This window comes from Perissodus microlepis, chromosome 4 (genome assembly GCF_051167445.1).
Source record: "Perissodus microlepis isolate ML-2025 ecotype Zambia chromosome 4, ASM5116744v1, whole genome shotgun sequence".
NCBI classification, from domain to species: domain Eukaryota; kingdom Metazoa; phylum Chordata; class Actinopteri; order Cichliformes; family Cichlidae; genus Perissodus; species Perissodus microlepis.
In genome coordinates, this window is record NC_140464.1 from 16,480,334 (window position 1) to 16,489,939 (window position 9,606).

Below are 9,606 nucleotides of genomic sequence, written 5' to 3' on the forward strand. Positions count from 1 at the left end.
CACATTCCTAAGAACAGGTACAAAAACTGACATGTATTTTTATCTAAAAGAACGTCCAGGAACTTACTTTACTGATTATTCAAATTTAAAGTGTGAAATGAGTAGAATAAGACATTACTGCTGTTTATCTATTTTAAAGTAAAGGTAATATTACCGAATCATGATTTAAAAGAAAAAGCAAGCAACATTAAACTAATGATTTTGTCCTTTCCTGTGAGCACTGCTTGAAGTTGATGTGCAAGATGTAAGGCATTTATATTTTCTGAAAAAAATTACATGCTACTGCACTGCTGGGTGCACAACAGGAAAAGTCTCTTAATGGACTCATGACTCACAATCTACAGCATAATACAGTATAGCATAATATCAAATTGTTCAGTGAAATATGTATTATTAATGTGTAGCTCATCCCAGTCAACACAAACGAAAATACTATTTATTAATACCAGAATGAAGATTTAGATAAGTTATGGGGAAGTTATCCTCAAAAATTCCCTGTCAGACTTTGGAAGCTCACATACACTTGTCATCATCATTTACAGCAATATCAAACATCATATAAGCCTTGACAGTGCCACCAGGGATAGAGTTCAGATCTGAAATGTGGAGGAAATACAAGTATTGAACTGCTTCTGGGAGGCGAAGAGGCAGATGTGAGTCATCAGCCTCAGCTCAGTGGCCAAGCTGCCTGCAGTTAAACCAGGATCACTTTGCCTCCATCAGCAGGATGTTAAGTGTCAGAACCCTGAGAGGTCTGCAAAGTGAGGCCTAAAAGAGAGGGTAGCAGTGCAGTTTAACAGTGCATGGTATGGGGTGAAATTTGTTGTTTTCTCCAGACGTGTAGGTATCTGGAACCATCTGAGTCTGAATCAAAACCAGGCTGACATGTACTTGCTGTTTGTGAAATGTTGCTGTTGTTGGTGTTGGATTAACTTTATGCAGCAGAATATGGCAATGTATGCTCTAATGCGTTAGTGTAACTACATAATTTAACTTTAATAATAATATTTCATTTTCTTGGGTACACATAGCTACAATATGAATTGACTAATTCATTTTTTACTTGTCTACTTTTAAAGCAACAAATATTACAGTTCTCCTATGAGTACTAGGTTTGTTGCAAGTTAATAGATGTTTATTACCAAACTATTCTGCTACATAAATAACAGAATATTACTTCAGTTACCAGTTCAGGATTGCGAAAGGTCTATCCTAGCTGCTGTGGGGTGAGAGGTGAGGTACCCCTTGACAGGGCACCAGTCCATCAAAGGGCCAACAAAGAAAGCTAGACAATGAGTCACGCTCATATTTGGCCCTACAGAAAATTTAGATTCAACATGTGGTGGAGAGGATTGTGGATGTGCAGCTGATAAATCTGCAGCAACTATGTGATGCTATCATGTCAATATGGACCAAAATCTCTCAGGAAGTTTTTCAGCACCTTGTTGAATCTGTATCATGAAGAATTAAAGAAGGTAAAAGGAGGTCCAACCTGGCTGATGACTGTAGAACTAGATACACGTCAAGGTAACATCCACATGAATGCCAGGCCTCAAGGTTTGTAATGAGAGCATCAATGTTAGACCTGTGATTAGTTTTAGTATGATCCCAAAACTGTGTATGCAGTGTGTACTTATATCTATGTATATAGACACACATATTTTGAGCTTGTTAAAAATTTGATTCCTAAAGCAGAAATGTTTTGCTTACCTCTCCTCTTCACAACACACCCCACTTACCAACCACTTTCTCATCAAAGTACAAAACAAAACTGCACGGATCGACTCTACTTACAGAAGTCAAGTGGAGTCTGTATTTCAAAGGGGAAGTACGTTGTAGCTGAGGCAATTACAAACAAGCTTTCTCCCACTGAAGATCTGCCAACAGGTTCTGCCACAGTCAGCAGTTTCAGTTTTCTTCAGAGTTCCTACTAAAGCAATGCAACACTTTAGTGTGATTTACCTTATTAAGGTAATCACCAAAGTTTGGCTACTTGTCTCAGGGGGAAAGGAGACGGGGAAAAAAAGACAAAACATTTGCCAAATATTTATTCTATGTAATCAAGGAGACATCACTTCAAGGAGTTAGTCACATTTAAAAGTGGGGAAGCAAGTCTTTAGAGTGCAGGTGGGTAGAGAAGAAACATTGTCTTCTACTGCCTCAAGCAATGGAATAAAGCAAAACAGTAGGGGAGGATTAGTAATTCACTGTGGTGGATCGCTGGAGTGTTTCTGTTCAACGGCCACCTGCAGGTCAAATTTTTTCTTCTTTGGCCCTCCTTGTATGTTGTACAGAGAAGTTATTTGTGACGAACCTCACTTCCAGTGTATGTCAGTGTTACATGCCTGTGGAAATGAACAAAAGTAGAACAGTAAAACATGTAAAATCCTAGCAGAGCATCTCAAAGGAGGAGACAGTATTTGGTTATGTCCATGGGTTCTAAACTTTAGGCTGTCATTGACTACAGGGGATTTTCATTCGAGTATTAAAAGCAATCTATATTTAAAATTATGTTAGCTTGTCCAGTTATTTTGAACCTCTGAAAATCTGCAGAGGACTGTGTATAAAAGTTCTGTAATCCCTAAACACTTAATACTTTTGTTAAACCCCTTGAGTTAAAGCTTTGAGTCTGTACTTCAATCACAACTTGATTCCTTTGATTTAAAATCCACCGTGATGGTGTATACAAGCAAAATTACAAAAAAAGTGGTATTGGCCAGAAATCTCTACATCTACCTGTACCTTTCAGTTTTAATCAGCTGTAATGTTTCTCATATGATGAATATGGATATGTTCTGATTTCTGTGAACCTTCATAAATTCAACAGAGAGGTGCAAGATTTCCCAAATGATAATAATGACTGCTCTTAAAAAACTTTAAAAAAAAAAGTGTAATTACTGCATATACACGTAAACCACTTTTGCATTCCTAACTCTTGGACTCCTTCCTGACTCCCTTTGGGGTAATGTGTGGTTTTCCAGAGATGGTTTTGTAATGCAATCTGCTGACAATTGTGACACCACGGGTATATGGTGATTATTAATTCATAGGTTGGTTCAAGCCATACTTTTTTTTTCCTGTGATGTGATGGTGGTCTGTGCAGATGCATATGTGTTTTTAAATTATTTTTCATTCTGCAGTCATTTCATAATTTTTTATATATATATATGATATGGAAAGTAAAGCAGAGAAATATTCTGAGCCCTGCTCTTTCAATTTTATCACTTTTATCCAAACAAGCTGAAAATGAATGATGTGTTTGCAGTTGCCACGCTCCAAAAATAGTCATGCAAATGAGGAATAGTCTCAGGATTCAGCAGCGCTTTTGTGCAATTTACATATTGCTAAGAGTTCACAGCAACTTGTAGGTGGATATCAAGGACATGAAAACCCATGTAGTTAAGTTGAGATTGATTATCTCGGTACACTGACTTATCAGCAGCTTGCAGACGGCCTGTATTTTGGTCCATCATGATAAAACACATTTCTGATTTTGTTTTAATATGCCAACAGGGTCAGATGACTGCTGCTTCTACAGATGGAAAGATGGAAGTTGTTTTTGGTTTGTGTTTAAATGCATGCAAATTAAATGTCCTCTTGTACCATCTGAATTAAGACAAGCAAAAGGATAAATCAGGCTAACCTCCCATCTTAAAAAACCCCCCAAAAAAACAGAGGCTATTGGAGGTTGAAAACATTGATCATTGTTAGGTAGCCTAATTGCGGAGGATAATAAAGAATTGATTAATGCGGTCAGGGGAGAAAACAAATCAACTGCACACCAGCTATCTGTACAAGTGTGCTAAAGTAGCCACATACAAAAACCAGACAAAAACATAGAACAGTAAATAGATTTCAATATGTTATTAAGCTTATGTTCAATAACATAGTAACAGACAAAGATTATTCCTACAGCACTTGTATATTTCCATTATTAAAATTATGTATAACATACTTGATGGAGGTAAAGGAAAGACTGTGCTTAGAGGAAAGTAAGCAAGCTCATTTTTGGTTTGTAGGATAAACTCTTAGAAATTCCAGTTTTGCTTCAGTGAAACATCCTGCTTCTGCTTTCTTGCCATATCAGCAACATGTACTTTGCTTTCAATGATTACTGAGAGTGAACAACAGTTTTCCACACCTTGAGGTGCATAAGCTGTATGCTGAGCTTCTTGAAATGCAATTACTTTTCATTATAAGTTAATAAAGCCACATTATCTGCAATGTGTAAGGCCTCAGTCAGGTATAGAGACCAGTCAGCAGCCCTGGCCCAATCTCTGGTTGTCTGGAAAAAAAAAAAAATTCTCCCACCATTTGCAAAGTTGTTGCTGTAAGTTGCTCACTGTTGCTAGTTGAAATTCGTTAAAAAAAGGATGCTACACCAAAAACCTCCCTGCAATTTCTTTACTAGATTTAATGTATATTCATATACATTAAAATGTGTGAAATGTTCATCCATATTTTGGGGCTAATAAAAGCTTTTAATTTCTTTAAAAAAAAATATTAGTATTCCTTAGTGGCCATAATTTGTGACAGCTTTTAAATGGCCTCAAAATGTCTCCTTGTAAGTTTGATTTTGAATCAAAGTGTTACTGAGATCCTTTTAGCCATTAGGCAGCTTTGGCATTAACTTTAATTTGATGTGAGGCCAAATGCTCATAAAAATGTAAAAATCCATTTCATAAAGTTTTCGGTACGAAGGTCATTTGTGCCAGTTTTGCAAAAGACTAGAAAATGTATGCCCTGTGAAGAAAAACGTAATTGGGCAGAAAATCCAAGATGAACGTGACGTGGTGGTTTGAACTCAGCTCAGTCCAATAAATACAAAATTATTAAGTTATGGACACACAACTGGTTTTACCATGTAGCTAGAATATTCAGGCTACAAACGTGAAACCTGCTGAAAAGAATCAGAGGACTGCAAATTTGAAATCTGTTGGAGGGTCTGCAGTAGCTAGATGACAGATGAAGAGAGAGGATGATGACAACAGCACCCTAAGGTCAACTTGTAGAACAATTATCAGTCCTAATCTACTGAATGCGGCTCCCTGTAGAGGATCTATAAATATTTCATAGCATGCCAGCGAAAGACTGCATGTTGTAGAGCATTAAGGGTCACTGAAAGTGAGATTGGAAGAGAAAGCCCTTCATGTAGAGAGATGTTTATTAGAGATAGAGAGGTGCAGAGGAATAAAATCAGAGTGTAAATTCAAATCCCTGGATGCATGATGCTTCGCAAATTTAGCCGAGAATGTGAGCAAATGTAGCCTCAGTGAACTTCAGGGTCAGGTCACACCTGAGACCACACACATTTGTTCAGTAAATATACATTTTATTTATGTAATGTAGTGTAACAGTTGAAACACATATTTATGGACTCTCTTTCCATTAATTGTAATAAATAATACAACACATTTAAATATTTAAGAAAATCTGGCCTGCTTTATAACAGATGTATTATCATCATTTGTTAATCCATTTCAAAGTGGGGGTTATTGTGTGTGTTGGTGCTAATGCAATGCTAAAAAATTTGTAGCTTCGAGGCAAAGCTACAGAAAGCAATTTTTACCCTTTATTTGCTTTGTGTTCAGTCAGGCCTTTAAATATAGATAGACAAATATTACTCATGCTCAAGTATACTGTTTACTTAAAAACAAAGTTGTGGATACTTGAACAGACGAGTGCAGCTATAAAGCATGATTAGGAGATGATAGTGAAATACAGACTCACTCCCATTATCCTAAAAACAAAGCATGCTGGTGCAGATGCGCGGGAGCATAAACACAAATGCACACACACGTGTACACATAACGTTTCTTTGATGAACATTTCTACAATACTGGCTGCCAGTGGTTTGATCCTTTCATGTCAGAAGTCAGTAAGAGATCCTGTCTTTTGCTTGGAATTATTTAACAACACACATAAAGAGAGCATTCGAGTCCAAGTAAGGACACATCATTAATTCATAATATACACAAATATTTTCAGAATCAGTTGCACAAACTGACACCCCCACACACATACACAAAGCACTCACACACAAACACACAGAGCCTCTGGCACTCTGTGACTCATTTCTGAACTTCTGCCCACTTTCAACCTCCTGCTTTGTGATTTTAGCCCAATGTCTCAATACAGTTTGCTAAGAGCATTTTTCACACAACCTCAGTACCACATTTGCTTGATAGTAGGCCCCACAGGCCTTTCCTGTTAGCTGCATATTAACCTTAATTAATGTGCCACAGTACTTTACCTGCTAGGAGTGATATACTGATCTAATACACTGTAAACAGAATTAAGCAATGCAATTCAATCAGGATCTAAGGGCTGTTCATCACCAGCTGACAGACTCTTCACGCTGTATGATTTCAGTTAAATGAGATCAAAATACAGCGAGTGAACAAAAAACAAACACGAAAACTTGTTCTTTCTTTTAAACAGCCTGACCAGAGTCTCTGTAGAGTACCAGAGTGAACCAGTTTTGTGTCTGCACATAACAGACAACTTTGCAAAGAATCAATTTAAAAATTGTACCTTTTGGCACTTTGTTGCTCACAGTTTGTTGCAAAAACCAGTGATTTGTTTCCATTTTTTTTTAGTCCAGTCTACAAAAAAAGCAGCCTGACAGGCATAAAATATGCCAACAAGGTGCTTCTCAAAGAGGTATCAGCTAAAAATATTTTGGCATATATTAAAAATTTTGAGGAAATTAGATAAGTAGAGGACAAAAGAAATGGCAGGTCTAAAAAAACCAAACATCTAGAGCAGTTGAACAGCACCTGAAAGGCCTTAACCTCCTGAGAATCAGCTATTCAATTATGTTCTCTGTAATGGACATTTGTTTTTCATAAGATCTTTTGCCTTATTTGAGCTACCCTAATAAGTTCTGATGTAGTAAATAGAGGACACTCTGGGCTTTCCGTTGATATCTGATGTCTTTAGGTGGCCTCTTTTCTCCAAACAGGAAGGAAATCACAATAACGTTCAAGATTCATTTTTCCTTGGTTCTCAGGAGGTTAAGAGATATGGAAAAAAATCAAGTAAAGCTCCGACATGAGACCTGAGAGATGCATCTGGCCTTTATGTTGATCCATCTACGGTTCACCAAAGCCTCATCAGAAATGGTCTTGGTGGAAAGGTGGCTGTCAAAAAGCAATTCTTAAAAAAAAAAAACCAAAGCGAAACAGGGAGGTATGTCAGATTGCACAAAATGGACTGAAAATCAGTGGCATCAGGCCAGGTAGAACCCTAACACCTGATAAGTGTCTACAGCTATCTGTAAATCACGGTGGGGGTTTAGTCACAGCTTGGGGCTATATTTTAACCAGTGGTATTTGGGATCCTGTCAAAACTGATGAAATTATGAACACAGAAAAGTATAATCTGACTTTGATCCATTATGCACTATCATCTGGAAAGGGTCTGATTGGCAGCAACTTCATTTTTTCAACATGATAATGCCGATGAAGTAAAAACATCAGATAAAAAAAACAAAACGGAAAAACACAGTGCCTTCCCCAGAGATAGAAGAATAAATTACAAACAATAACTTCCAACCTTGTGAGAATTGTCTTATGTTGTCTTCTATTTTGCTTTATATGTTGTATTTCTATCTATGTTTGCAGAGGTTTCAATAAATCACTACACCTATTTCCCATTTCCCATTTGAAGGGTGGTTTGAGACTGAATATCATGTCAGCTACATTACTCTGACTCACTTGGTGTTAATATGGGAAATGTTGAAGATCTTAATCTCTGCGATAAACTGGATTAACATAGCAAAACAGGTTATGGAACTGCATTCATTAATTTTCATTTGAATGAAAATAGAGTTGAGAAAATATTCTGTGCTCACAGAAAAACATCAAAGCGATTATTGATAATATCAAAGCTTTTTTTTAAGTTAGTGTTTTTTCTATATTTGGAATTTAATGTGTTTTCTGTATAATTATACTTTAATGGCTTCATTAATGGTTTTACATAAAGTTCTAGCTTTATTATTTTATTATCTTTGCCCTACTTGTCATAGTTCTTTAATGGCTGACATTTCTCATTGTATAATTGTACTTTATAACATTTTTTTGATATTTTATCCTCCATCTGCTTTATTGCTGTAATTTACTTAATCATTTGACATTGGAAAACATAAAAGAAATATCCTCTTAATGAGCATAGTCTCTCTGTTGCGTGATCAAATCAAATAACCTCCAATTTATAAAAAAAAAGGAAGAAAAAATTAAATCTTTTCAACACCTTTGATTTTACAGAGGAGGCCTAATACTTCTTTCACATTAAAATATGGTACCTGTAAGCATACGCAGGAAGTGATGAGTATCTTCAGTGGTTTAACATATCAAATACAGCTCATCACAGTGCTTTATGGAAGACTGCAGTTAACCTCAATCAGTCACATCTGATCTACCCAATCAGCTAAATAAGGTCAGCGTTGAGCTTGATAGAAATCTGAATCTCTACATAGAGATTAAAAGCAGTTATGCTCATGAGATTCATAAAACGAAGTCCATGTACCTGAAGGTGTCCCATTGTCCTCACTGATTTGTTGCCTGGAGCGTAAATGACTACAAGATAAATGAATTTGCAATCATAGGGAACCTTCAACTCCCCGTGCCATTCCAGATCCCTCCATCAGACTCCCACCACTACAATAAATACACAATAACTCACTAAGATCCTTCCCACATGGGGCATGAGAGGTTACAAACAAAAGAGATGTAGTGTGTCCCCTTGATAAATTCATCTTGATAAAGTAGCTTTACCTTGGTTTAACCTATTTTTCTCCCTTCAGGGCACCAGGAGGATCTAACGATCTGACAATCCAGTGCAGCCTTCCCAACCAATCTAGACACAGTGGAGGGTTAGTGGAGGGACAGGAAAATGATGAAAATATTTTCGGAGGCAGTGATGCAAGGCCACTTGAATTAGGGTGCTAATGTAGCGTTGCCCATAAGTGCGAAATGGCATTGAGGTAGCAGGCGCTGCCAGTGGCGTTACCATTAGGGCTCATTTTCCAGTCTTAATGGCACAGGCACCTTGTTTAATAAGCATGGATTACAGGTCATAAAGGGCAATGGAGCATGGACAACCACACAGGCTGCGATTAGGATACAGGGAAAGAGAAAGGGATGGCCTGAGGTGAGGAGAGATATAAGAAAACAGAAAAACTGAAGAATAATACAGAGGAAGAAATCTGAACAACAAGAGACATGAAAAGGGCGACATGAAACGTGGCAAAGGTAAGGAAAAGGCAACTTACTGTAAATGCGAGACCAGTGAATGTCAATAATTCATACCATGAGATTTATAATGATGTGTAAAACAGATTTTTCTGATAAACCAGGAAATGTCAGTGGATTGTCACTGATAACTGATAACATTGAGTTTTTTCTTATCAGCAGTTCTCCTCAAATTGGAATTTTGTCAGACTCTAAAACAGATGAAGTCTGTTTTGTTCAGAACAACTTGGAGAGGATTGGATTTTCTTTTGCTGCACTAATGCTGAATTTTCTGCCAGTGTCTTTGGCTCCCTGTGAGGAAAGTTGATCTAGCCATTGGTTTCCTTTCACTTTGGCATGAATATTAGACAGC